Source organism: Podarcis filfolensis, assembly GCF_964270895.1.
Source record: "Podarcis filfolensis genome assembly, chromosome: 2".
NCBI lineage: Eukaryota > Metazoa > Chordata > Lepidosauria > Squamata > Lacertidae > Podarcis > Podarcis filfolensis.
This window is the reverse complement of record NC_139605.1, coordinates 86,493,603-86,506,183: the sequence shown is the minus strand read 5'-3', so window position 1 is coordinate 86,506,183 and position 12,581 is coordinate 86,493,603. Positions and strand designations below refer to the sequence as shown.

The window sequence follows — 12,581 nt, the reverse complement described above, 5'->3', positions numbered from 1 at the left end:
ATGTGATCAACAAATAAAAAGTTATGCAAGCTTTCAATGCTACATGAAGAGGGGGCATGTGTTCAAAATCTCTGAAACTATTCCCACGGAAATGGGCAAGCTGCTCTGCGACATTTTAGCAGTTGGTAGATAGCCTGACCTATAAATGCATGAAGTGTTGCTTTCAATTAGCACGTCGTGTTTGCCTTTGTCTGCTCATTGTTGTAAGGCTGACAAGGATCACAGGCCATGCATTCTCTGGCTATGTTTGTGTTGTGAATCAGCCAAAGGCATTCCTTTTGGAATAGATTCTACACACATGGAGAAGGCCTAATCCAGACATAAGGCCATTGGGATTGTTTGAGGATATTTGTAATGCCTCGCTATCTATTAAAGAGGGAGTTATTCGCATAACAAGGACGTTTCACACTCCAGTGTTTGGCTTCCAGCATAATACAAAGTATCCAGATTGTTTTCTCTACAATGTGGGTACAGGCAGTGCAGGCTGGAGGCATTCATCCTGTCCACTAAGCTCTACTGCAACTGTTTGTCATCTCTTTCCCATTGTGAACTAAGCAGATCCATGTAATGTTTCGGGGCATATCTGACTTCAGGACCAGGTTTGCAGTTTTCTCCTCAGTTTGTTAACAGTGGTGCTTTAACATTTTTAAATTCTGAAACAGAAACAGAGTATTACATCCTTTAGGGACGCGGGTGGCACTGTGGGTTAAACCACAGAGCCTAGGGCTTGCCAATCAGAAGGTCGGCAGTTCGAATCCCCGCGACGGGGTGAGCTCCCATTGCTCGGTCCCTGCTCCTGCCAACCTAGCAGTTTGAAAGCATGTCAAAGTGCAAGTAGATAAATAGGTACCGCTCCGGCGGGAAGGTAAACGGTGTTTCCGTGCACTGCTCTGGTTCACCAGAAGCGGCTTAGTCATGCTGGCCACATGACCCGGAAGCTGTACGCCAGCTCCCTCGGCCAATAAAGCGAGATGAGTGCTGCAAACCCAGAGTCAGTCACGACTGTACCTAATGGTCAGGGGTCCCTTTACCTTTTTATTACATCCTTTATCCAAGGAACTCAGTGTAGCATACCTGGTTCTTTTCTCCATTTTATCTTTTCCCTGAGAAATAGTTACTGGCGCAAGGCCACCTAGTGACTAAGTGGGGACTCAAACTACCATCTGCCTAATCTTACACCCAACACATTCACCACTGGCTATAAATTAATAAATTTAGAATTCCAAATATGTGTGAAATTGAAAACTTTGGGTAAGGGAGCAAAATTGATCCACTACTCTTCATCCAAATTCCCAGCCATATTCACAATGGCTACCGGGCACATCTAGTTGCTGCTTAGCGACTTCTCATGAAAGAAAAATGAGCAACTGTGCAATCCTAACCATGTCTGCTCACTCAGGAGTCCTATTGAATTCAGTGGGGTTTACTCCTAATCCTATATGGAATTAGGACTGCAGTCTAAAAAAGTTCCTGCCCTTTCCAGGAGTTGTTCATATTCTTTCACTTGCTTTTCTGCTCAATACACACCTAACCAAGGCAGCTTATTATGTTCCTATATAAATAATAAGTTGGAATGAGTTGGTGGGTTTTCCGTCTCAGGATAATGGATCATATAAGCAGACCCTTAATTGTGTTACGGTACTTAAAAATAAATTTGTTTTGGTCTCAAAGCTCAAGGGTGAGGGAAAGCTGAAAACAATGCAGTTAAATAGGAACCTATTTAGTTACAGTGGGCCTGCCCTCCAGTAGACGCTTTTGGGGATTTGGTCTTATATGGAATTATAGTGTGTTGCGCTAAGAAATATTTATTTCTTAGATACTGTATTTTATTGTATTACAATTTGAATTTTGTTCTATGTGGTACATGCAATTTGGAAGAATTCAGAAATAACACTTGTTAACGTATACTTTATTTGGAACCATTTACAGTTTTTGTCAAACACTGCTTTTCTGCCCAACACTGATTTTCTGTAACTATATTTTAAAAATCATACAACAGAAAGGCACAATGTGACCAAAAAATAATAATAAAAGCTAATTGAGGTAATCATCTGGTAGATACACCCCAGCCAACAAAATAGTTTAAAAAGACTAAAAAGAGGTTTTTAAAAGTTCATTTTGAAAACTGACGTGCTTCCTATGTTTGAGCTGCAAACTCAGATCCAGTCCCCTCCCCACACCCCACCATTAAGTGTCATCCACAGATTGAAGGCCTACCTAAGAAGTCAAGGTGAATATTACCCCTGGACATAAGTATCCAAATTCAAATTGTAAACCATCTTATATAGCATACTTCTCTTCTGGCTGTGACTTTGCAACACTGGAAAAGAAGAGATGCAGGGTCACCAAAAACTAAACTGAGAATCTAGACTCCTCCCTCTTTCCGAACTGTCACCTGGCAGCAGCCATTACATCAGCTGTAATAGAGGAAGGAAGAAAAGTGATGCAAGGCCATCATCAGATTTGCTGTAAACCCAGGCTCCTTCCTTCCTCGTCATTTGACGGCAACCATTCCAATGACACAGCTGAAAAGCCAGCCATGTTTGGCTCCTCCCCTTCTTGAACTTTTCTACCCCAGCTGGTCATTAAAAGAACTTGTAATTAAGAACTTGTGCTTGAGTTTGCTTATTTCCACCTCTCTCTCAATCTCATGGGGTTTTTTTAGATTGCAAGCCTGAAGGCAGGGCATCTCTCATCTGTAGTGACCTGGAAGACTTGCTGGGCTAAAGAGTGTGATCCAAAATTCTTCAGACAAATAAGCAATCAATAATTTAATCAGAAAGTATGTGGACAAATAAAAACTCCTCCATTCACTTCATTTAACAGTTGAAAAGGTGAGGTCCTAACTGCTTTGAAATTAGGAGCAAAGTTCTTTTTACATCATCAGAACAGCTAAAATAAAAAAATGTGGGAAGCGGGAGTAAATTTGGTGCAGGAAATTAAAAAGAAGTGGAGTTGCCAGGTGGAAATCCCAAAGAAAATGGGTGGTGTTCAACTATATTTTACTCAGAGTAGTCCCAGCAAGAACATAACTAAGTTAAAACTATTAATTTCAACAGGTCTACTCTGAGTAAAACTTAGTTGACTACAACCAGTGCTTTTTCTGGTAAAAATAAATAAATGAGGTGCTGGTACTTGTAAAGTAACATGGGTGGCAGCACATAATGGCTGCCATGGGCAACAAAAAGGAAGTCCTTGTACCACCACAAAAAAGCACTGAATACAACACTATACCTTTAAGGGCCTAGTTCCATGGTCACTGACTAAGAACATGCCATATTTCTTCCTCAGGACTGAGAGGCAATTTAAGGGAAGGGATGGCAGTAATGGAAAGAGGAGCCTAGTTTGCTGTGTTCAAGTCCCATGTTGAGGTATCTCTCTCACACACAAAAAGTAGAATTATGGCATTTGTGTGCCTCCTATTCCTTATGATACTGCTCTGAAATTTTGACTTGAGGCGTTGGCCTGCCTCCGATTTAGCCGAGGCATTAATGTGTTTCTAAAAACATTCCCTGCGGGATTTGCAGCTTTATAGAATCGTGCTCAACCATGTTTTCAGTATTAGCAGAAATGCCTCCAGGGATCATCTTTTTCCAACAGCATCCTTGGACTTCAGCCGCTGTCCTGTAACCAGAGAATGCTCAGGAATCTTGGCGCTGGGTAAACAAAAACAAAACAAAAAAGTACTGGAGCCATCCTGCTCCCAAACTGAATGTCTCCTCTCTACACACTTCTGTTAGGATTCTTCCAGGCTCTGCACCATGAAGATGGTAAGGCTAGATTTTTCTCTGCTTAAAATAATTTTTTTTTTACCCTGCAGAGATAGTACGGTTGGGTTAGATTAACCTTTTTTAAAAAAGGACTTTTTGTATTCCTTTTGCCAGGATGTTGTGGTGCTTAATTGGGGCATCCTCGAGGAGATTTCCTCTAACAACTATAACTGTTGCAAGAAAAGTAGGACTGAAAGCATTAAATTGACTTAATCAGGAAGCACTGTGATATTCTAAGCTTTGAATTGTTGGTTAACCATGAGTGTTAACTGTTAACCACTTGGGCACACTCGTGTAACAGTGGGCATGGGCACAAGCACAGCAGATGATGTGTGTACCATTTCGCTGGGTTTGGGATTTTGAACCAGGCACCGATGACATGTGAGAGTAACATCAGTCACAGAATGAGAGAGACCCAAAAACATCATCCTGATGAAGACAGAGGTAACATCAGGGAAATGGAAATATAGAAGGAGCGACTTCAAATAATTCACCATAGCTGGGAGGGTTAATAAACTTCTCCTGTCTCTCTAGCCAGCAGCAGGTATTTGGACACAGGGTCTCAAAAGGACAGGATGAGGCTCAGACATGCTCACGCCTCATACATCAAAACAGCTGAAGGGTTCCTGTTACACAGCTGGTGAGTAATATGACAAGGCTAAGAAGTTCATGCTGGGGGGCGGGGGAGAGCGGAGAAAGGGGCTTAAGGCAGAAGCACAGCAAAAAGTAGAACAGGAGTGCAATAAGAGCAAGACTGTGTGATCTAAAAACTGCCATCGGACGTTTTCCATCTCTGCTGTTTAGTACACAATGAAATTATATACATTTCAGGATCTAGGTGGATTGACTTGGCTCTTAAACATTGTCTCTGGATTCAGCTCATTAATAAAAAATTGGAATTTCCCCATGCTTGAATCTTTGATGTACCCATATTTCATGGTTCTTAGATTCTTGGAGATAAGGCAGAACACCTGTGGGAGAGTGTGCTCTCCATTTTTTTCTCCAACCTCCTTTTAAATTTCTTACACTTTATTTGTGAGAAAATTCTCATTCAGTCAGAAATGTCCAAACCAAGGGTTCATGGGTGGGCATCCTTCAACGATAGTTTAAGGGGAATAATAATGTATAGGGATTTATGGAGATGAGAAGAAAAGATGCATACAGGATGTGCATAAGATGATATATTGCAGAAGCATGTGGACAGACCACCCTATAGACCATAGGAAGCACCACACAGCTGCTCCTGTTTCTAAACTTTGAGCTAGGGGTGGAGAACCTTTTTTTTCTCCTGGGAAGTGCACATTCTGAGAGTCAATCCGTCGGAGGATGCATGGGCCTGAGCCATAAATGGATGGGGTAGCTCCTTTTGTCTCGTTCTTTCTCTCCCACCCCTCTCTCTCTGCCACCCATTTCTTCCCATTCACCTGCATGAAATTAGTCCAAGTGCCACCCCTGCTTTAAGCAAGCACTACACATTTTCAGACTGTTTCTTCATCTAGGAGGTTCTTGCCTAGAAGCCTCTAATGGTTTGCATATCCCAGTGGCATAGTTATTGATGGTGGTGCAGGCTGCCAAACATCTCTACAGAGGCTCAGCAATGCTGAGCCAACATCAGCATTGATGAGTTCTCCCCACTTCTTGACCACTGCATGCATAAAATCTGCCCCCGCACAGTGTGGTGCTGCGGCAACCAGTTCTTGAGCACATTGCTGTTGCTTCTCATTGAAACAGTAAAGACCTCTTAGCTCTCTTCTGATAATCTGATTAAACATCTCCTTCCTTAATTTCAGTTGATTGTGAGGACTTAATCTTGGACAAGTTGACAGGTGTGTATCATACATTGCCATGCCAGTCAAATGCAGGTTTCCGGGACCTAGATCTATCTTTCCATCATCTGCTCTTTATTTCCTTTGAGTTCTTTGAACTGGTTGCTATTTTTCTTGCAGGAGAGATCATGTCCGCTATTGAATTAAATACTACAGCTGCTCCTGGTTGGCCTGCCCTTTGTGCACAAAAACCCAAAGCACTTTGATCTTCTTAATCACATTTATATTGCAGTTGTTCTTCCTTCCCTTTCTCCTGCTTGCATTTATACATAATTTGTGCCCTAGATTATTTCCTACCTTCTTATCTTTATTTTTTGCCGGGTCTTTTATCACCAGTTTATACCGCATATGTTTTATACATATTACATCACAATACCAGAAGAAGTGGCTAAGTAATTGATCTTACTATTTTGTTATTGGTCTTGTAGTAGCTTGAAGAAATCTGGTTCCATAGTGAGAAGCTGGAAGGGAACACTGCAGTGCGGTTGTGGCTGATGCCCATTGGGACTTGTAGGGCAGAAGGTTGGAAGTCCAACAGTATTTGGAGCCTGCGCCAATTCTAGTTTTGTCCCCAACCTGCTCCCTGCTGAATTCTACAAGGGCAACACTGATACTGAAGAAGCTGATGGGCAGTGCTAGTCCTTGGACTGGGTGTAAGTAGGAAGGCAGGAAGATAGAGGCTGAATGATACCAGACTGAGGGCTCATTCACTCTTACCTTTTGTCCCAAGCTTTTTAGGTAGAGGTCTGCATTTTCCCAGTCCATATCCAACTGCTTTCCCCACTCTGCTGCTTTCTCCAGGAAAATCTGCTCTTTAACGTTGAATCAGAACAAACAGCAATTCAGGGTTTCTGTGAATTGTCATTTGCTCCAATTTGGTGGTAAAGAGTAGGCTTTGGCAGGGAAAGAGTAGGTTTTCGTGGGGAAATCGCTGAGGCAAAGAAGAAGAAGACAGGAAGCTTTGAAGCATAAACCTGTGCCTAGAAATGCAGAGCAAAGAAAGTATGGATGAGCCCTTAAGTTGGTGGAGCAGTTCCTTCTCCCCCCTAATGGTCCAGCCTCCAGTGCTGCTGTGTGTTGCCTACTTTTTGTTTAAAGGCTGCAGCCCTCAAAAATAGGTGGCTTGCGTCAATAACAGAGGTGGTAAAAGTTAAACAGAAAGGTATCCCACATCACCTGTAGGACTTATTGCTGGTCAGGTACAGAAGCAACTTGCTGCTCAAGTGTAAGGAATATCCACTCACTCCTTCATAAGGTAATCTTAACAGGCACACTTCTTGCATGGAAAACTGGAACCCATGTCACTCTTTTCTGTCAGCACTGTTACAAGAGTAGAGCTGCTCTCAGGACAGCCTTGGGTGCATCACATTGATTGCCTCTATTTTTAAACCTTCACCCAGTAATGTTCCTTTATGGACATTCGGGACCCATGTTTTTCCTGAGATCAGTTACCTTTGCATCAGCACTTACCAGCTGGTGGACAGACTTGAGTACAGAAATAGGGTGTCAATGCCGAGCGACTCCTGTCCTCCATGTATGGCAATGAAATCTGTTTTCCATCCTGCCCTCCTTAATGTTTCACTTGAACCTGATAATCCATTTGCAAGCTCTTCCACTCAAATGCACAACCATATGAGACTACCCACTATTCAGCCCCGAGTGACTTTCATGTGGAAATACTATTTACAATATGAAGGAAATGCTTGGGTTTCCCCCCACAATTTGAAATAATCAGAAAGAAAGCCTCAAACAGAATCACATGCCAAGGAGCTAAGGAGATTAACATTCTCAGGGGAGCTATGAAGATCATATACCAACCACAGCAGCATCCCAGATGGCTGCTGTAACATGATTCAGAAGTGAGGAGATTTCTTTAGCTCAAAGCATGTTTCCTAAAATTTTATGAGTGTCGTTGCTGTTTAGCTATTTAAGCCATTTTCACTTTTGTACCGAAGGAGCATTCATAGCACCAAATTGAGGGTAATTCACTCGGTAATTATTTATTCCTTTTGTATCCTGCCCTTCCTCTTAAGAGCTCAGGGCAATGTACATGGCTCTCACTTTATTTTGCTTTGAGATCAGACTAACCATAGGAAGTAGATTAGGCTGGGAGAGATAGCAGCTGTCCCAATATCACTTAGTGAGCTTCACAGCAGAGTTGGAATTAGATCCCAGGTTCCAATCTAACCACTTCACCTCACATAAATCACTGACCCCAAGAAGATATGTAGAGGATATCTCTCCATCATCTCTGCTGATGGTGGAGAACGTCTGAATTGCCAATAAGCTTCTGAAGGAGAAGTCATCTGATTGGATTCTTTGTAAATTGCTTAGAGGGTTTATTTACAATTAAGTGGTATACAAATTTGGTTAATAAATAAACATTTGCATCACTACCTGACCCTGAAAAGAATCAATGTGATATTTCCAGGTTTGAATTTGCCTGTGTTGAACTGCCTGCCTGAATGTTTCAGCATACTCTCGTTGTCACCTGATTCACATGTAACACCAAGCCATACCATGAACAAACGTGCTGGCTCCCAGGGAAAAGATTGCACCTCCTGTCTTGCCACTACTGCACCGTTGTGAGGTAAGTCATAGTTTGCATTAGTGTTCCATCTGAATAATTATTTCATTACAGACAAACTACAAAGTGTAGCCATGGTTTGTTCTGTGACATTCGTGGTTTGTTGCGGGGACGGAATAAATTGCAAGCCTGGGTTCATACATAAAGCTAAGTCAAACCATGGCTTAGCTCATAGCAGCGTAGCAGCAGCAGGACCAGAGGAAGAGCAAAACAGCCATGATATTCTATCCGGAAACCCGCACGCTTGCTTGTTTGCACGAAGCCATAGTTCGGCCTAGCACTACATGCAAACTGGGCCATTTCCATTCACCTTCTCTTGAGCATTTTGAACTTTCCCAGTTTTCTTCCACAAAGGGTACCCAGTGACATCAGAATGTGTTAGACCGTGCTGAAAGCAGTTCAGCTTGCACTAACTCAAACTCCTTTGGTTGAAAGGATTCACTTTTTGTAACGAACCATGTTTGGGGTTTGTGTTTGGAGGGGAAGGCAGAGGCACTTGAAGTACAAAATATGAAGTAGCAGAGGGGAGAGCTGAAGGCTGCGTGCAGCGGCAGTAAGGTGGTGGGAAAGAGAGAGTGGAAGGAGGGTGGAGGGAATTGGCAAGGTGGAGATGGGTTTAAGATATCACGTATTACTTCTCATCAAGGTCACCCTAGGCTTCAGTTTATTATGAAGTTGTTTTCAGTGGCAGTGTAGACAACATGCATTTAAAGTACATTCCCCACCCTAAAGAATCCTGGGAACTGTAGTTTATCAAGTGCAGAGCTATAGTTCCCAGCATCCTTAACAAACCACAGTTCCCAGGATTCTTGAGATGTGTGCTTTGGATGTATTGAGAAGCCATTGCTTCTCAACTACATGTTCTGCCTGTTGTGAAACTCACACACTAAGGGTTTGAAAACCTACCCTGATAGTTACACCTAGACAGTGCTGTTAGCACATTATGGCTATGATACTTTTCTTTTAATTAATGGAATTACATTAATATTAATTATGCTGATATTTATTAATATTGTTTTATTGAACGATATGCATTTTAGAAATAGACATATAAATATACTATCCTTTCCCCTCATCACAAAGGGCATTTACTGAAGCAGTCAGATGACCTCTTCAGCGCTCCTTGTTTCCTCAAAGCTGCATCTATGGCAAGTGATATCTTATCATAGGCTGAAATGTCCAAGAGTCAGCAAGGACTGGACTTCCTACCCGGCCCCGGCCCCACAGTCCCCGCAAACCGTTGTGATGATGAGAATATCAAATCACGCGCATAATCGCTTAGAGACGGCTGTGAAATAAACATAAAAAGGATGATAATGCTTTGCAGTTGTCATGAAAGAATTAAATAACATGTATCTGATATTGGAAGGAGGCTCACGTGTGAAGTTACTCTGAATGTGTTGGATTAAAGTGCACATTAGTGACATTTGAAGTGATCCTGCTATATGGCTCCAAGCGCCTTGGTTTGGCAATGCAACCCTGTCATTTAGAATTCTGCAATATGAGTATCTTTGCATAAGGTTTATGCATCAAATCATTAAGGATGGAACGTGTTCCTATCCCATCCCCAAGAGTGTTTTTGTTGCTTTGTTTTTGCTTACAGTGAAGGAGCCGGGATACTGGGCGCAAGTTCAATGTGTGTGGGTAAAATGGCAGGTTGCCAAAGAGAGTGTCAGCAACAGGCTAATGCAGGGGTGTCAGACACAAGGCCCGCGGGCCAAATCCGGCCCGCCAGACCTCGTCATGTGGCCCGTGTAGCCGCCGGTGGCCACCAGCCTTCACCTTTTATTCTCGCTTGTGGTTTTTTTTTTACACAATAAAGTTTACATGGTGCGGCTCCCTACTCGCCTCCCCCCGTCGCTCTTAAGGACGTGGCTGCTGCTTCAAATGTCCCCATGTCTCTCAACTTGTGCCTTCGTCGTTGGGGGGGGGGGGGCTGAAGCGAGGCGGGGAGCTGGCTTCTCTCTCCCGCTCACTGCTCAAAAAGAGCAAGCGGAAGGTCAGGTCTCTCCGCGCCGCGGAGGGGGAGTCTTTATTCCAGCCTTAGATCTTCTCCGGGAATGCTGGATCCCAGCGTGCAAACTCGCCCTGCGGGAGGCGTCCTCTTCTCCTCCGCGCTGGATTTCACCAGCCTCTTCCTCTTCATTTCGCCTTCCTCTTCATTTCCCTTCCCTTCCTCTTCATTTCGCCTCCCTCTCCATCTTTGCACGGCCAGCCTTTCCAGGACCGACGATGCCTGTGTTCTTTGGGAATATGGGGTGGCTGATGTGGGGGGGGGGGTGAGTGGGAGAGAGAGAGGCGCGCGCGCACACACACACTCCGAACACCCTTGAAATAAATGTAAAGTGGGGGCGGCGATGATGATGGCCGTGATGGGAGGGGGCTGTGTTCCCTGGCACCCCCTCCACTCCCTGCACCCCACCGCCGCCTTCCTCCTCCTCCTCCTCCTCTTGCAATTTCGCGGCAAGCCAAGCGAGGAAGGCGATCTGGCGCCCGGCTCTCTATCTCAGCTCCACAAGTTGGACTCCGCGCCCGCGCAGCGGCGCTGGGCGGTTCTCCCCGTCCGGCACATGTCAGTCCCGCTGGCACATTCCTGGGAGGAGATCGGACTGCGGCTCCTTGCAGCCCTTCCATCACTTGGTCACACAATTGGGCGGGCGGCTCGCTCTCCGCCCTGCCAGCAGCTCCGTCTTGATCTCTCCCTCCCGTCTCGGGGAAGGAAAGGAAAAAGCCGGAGATCCAGTTGCAGGCAGCGCGCTCGCGCTCTTTCGCCTTCTGCACTATGCAATGGCACCCCGAGATGGGGGGGGGCAGGGGAATTAGCCAAGGAAAATGAGAGTGCACAAGGCATGTTGATGCTTTCCTGTCAGAGCTCTCTCTCTCTCTCTCTCTCTCTCTCTCCCCCCCCCCCCACACACACACACATTTTATTTACAGCCCCATGCCGTGTATGTTTACTCAGAAGCCAGCCTCACTTTCTTCGACAGGGGTTTCAAGTAAATGCACATAGGATTGCAGCAATCGTCTCATTAGGGCTCATTATTTGTAACAACTTTGTTTCCTAGTTCTGCTGGATCTCTCAGTGGCCTTTGATACAATCGACCAAAACATCCTTCTGGACCGTCTACATTATTACAAAAAACAGTAATAATTGAATGCAGTGACAATAATTTATGATAATAAAGAGTGGACACATAGTCCTACAGATACAACCGGCCCTTTGAGGGTGACCAAACTGCTGATGCGGCCCCCGATGAATTTGAGTTTGACACCCCTGGGCTAATGTGTCTCAAGGGACTCTGTGTCCCTCTACTGGTAAGAGGGAAGAAAATCCCTCCCCCCTTATGCAGAATATAACAAGATGCCCCTTTTTGCCTTTGTGTATTCTGTGGACTTTCATTTGCTCTGATTTTTGTTGTGGACATAACTGGCATTAAGAAGTAAACTTTGTGGAACCCCCTTTTCTTTGCTTGCATAAAAATAATTGTCAGTCACTGTTATCCCCCACCAACCCTGCCTTGTGCTGTTCTCCCAATGTATCGAGGTATCTGGCAAAGGAACCTCCTTTCAGTAATCTGAATCATGTGCAGAGCATTTGAGGGGCATTGCATTTACAGGACATTTGTGGAGTGTTTGTGTGGAGTGATTTCTGATCATTTAAATGTAGTCTGGAAGGAAGATAAATAGCAGTGTGCCTGGTCTCACTTCTGGTAGCAGCACTGCTACCGCCTTTCCATTGTCAGCAAAACACAGGCATAGTGCGGGGGATAATAATCTGAGATAAAGCAAAATTCAAACTTGAAGGCAGTGCTGTGATCTTCAATTTTCCTGGGTTGTTGAATTCAAGTAGAATTTATGGTATCTTGTATTATGTGCATGTGTGCGTTTTCTTGCTTAGGAACAGCATATTTTAGATCGATTTGCATATTATATGTGTTCCCTGGCACTTATGCTGTACACACATACTAGGCATGGCTCACTTGCTGCCATATTTCCATGTGTGAATATTTCAGTTAAATGCTTGGAAGAACCACCAAGCATCACGGAGTAGAGAGCTTTAGGAAAGGGATGCCCCCACAAGGCCAATTATTCATGGTGCAATTGGGGCTCTAGAGTCTGAGCTTTCATTGGGAAAAGCAACAACCCAAAGAAAGTCTCTAGCCCTTCTGGAAGGTGAGGTATTAATCAAAAAGTGCATCCTGACTAGACGTAGGGTCACAGGTTTCGTATTGCTCTGCAGAGCCGTTCAAGAAGTCTGACGGGTCCTTTCTTCCATTCTGATGAGCTGGGAAATAATCCTCTCCTGTTCTCTTTGAAGGGAACTCTGACAGTCTGGTGGTTGCAGCAGCTAAACATAGGCCTGCTTATATGTCTTCTGTGGGATTTTTGAGGGTGGTT

The 12,581-nt window shown here is 44.2% G+C and overlaps 1 long non-coding RNA gene across 1 annotated transcript in view; it reads left to right on the top strand.

Annotated features, from left to right (window-relative positions):
• LOC310755343 overlaps positions 1 to 12,581 on the top strand; it is a 183,660-nt gene that overhangs the window by 112,215 nt on the left and 58,864 nt on the right. Inside the window, exons 2-6 of the long non-coding RNA XR_014544309.1 lie at positions 3,601 to 3,770; positions 4,305 to 4,410; positions 5,561 to 5,596; positions 6,025 to 6,249; positions 8,028 to 8,186. This is a non-coding gene — a long non-coding RNA (uncharacterized lncRNA). The remainder of the gene's footprint in view (positions 1 to 3,600; positions 3,771 to 4,304; positions 4,411 to 5,560; positions 5,597 to 6,024; positions 6,250 to 8,027; positions 8,187 to 12,581) is intronic.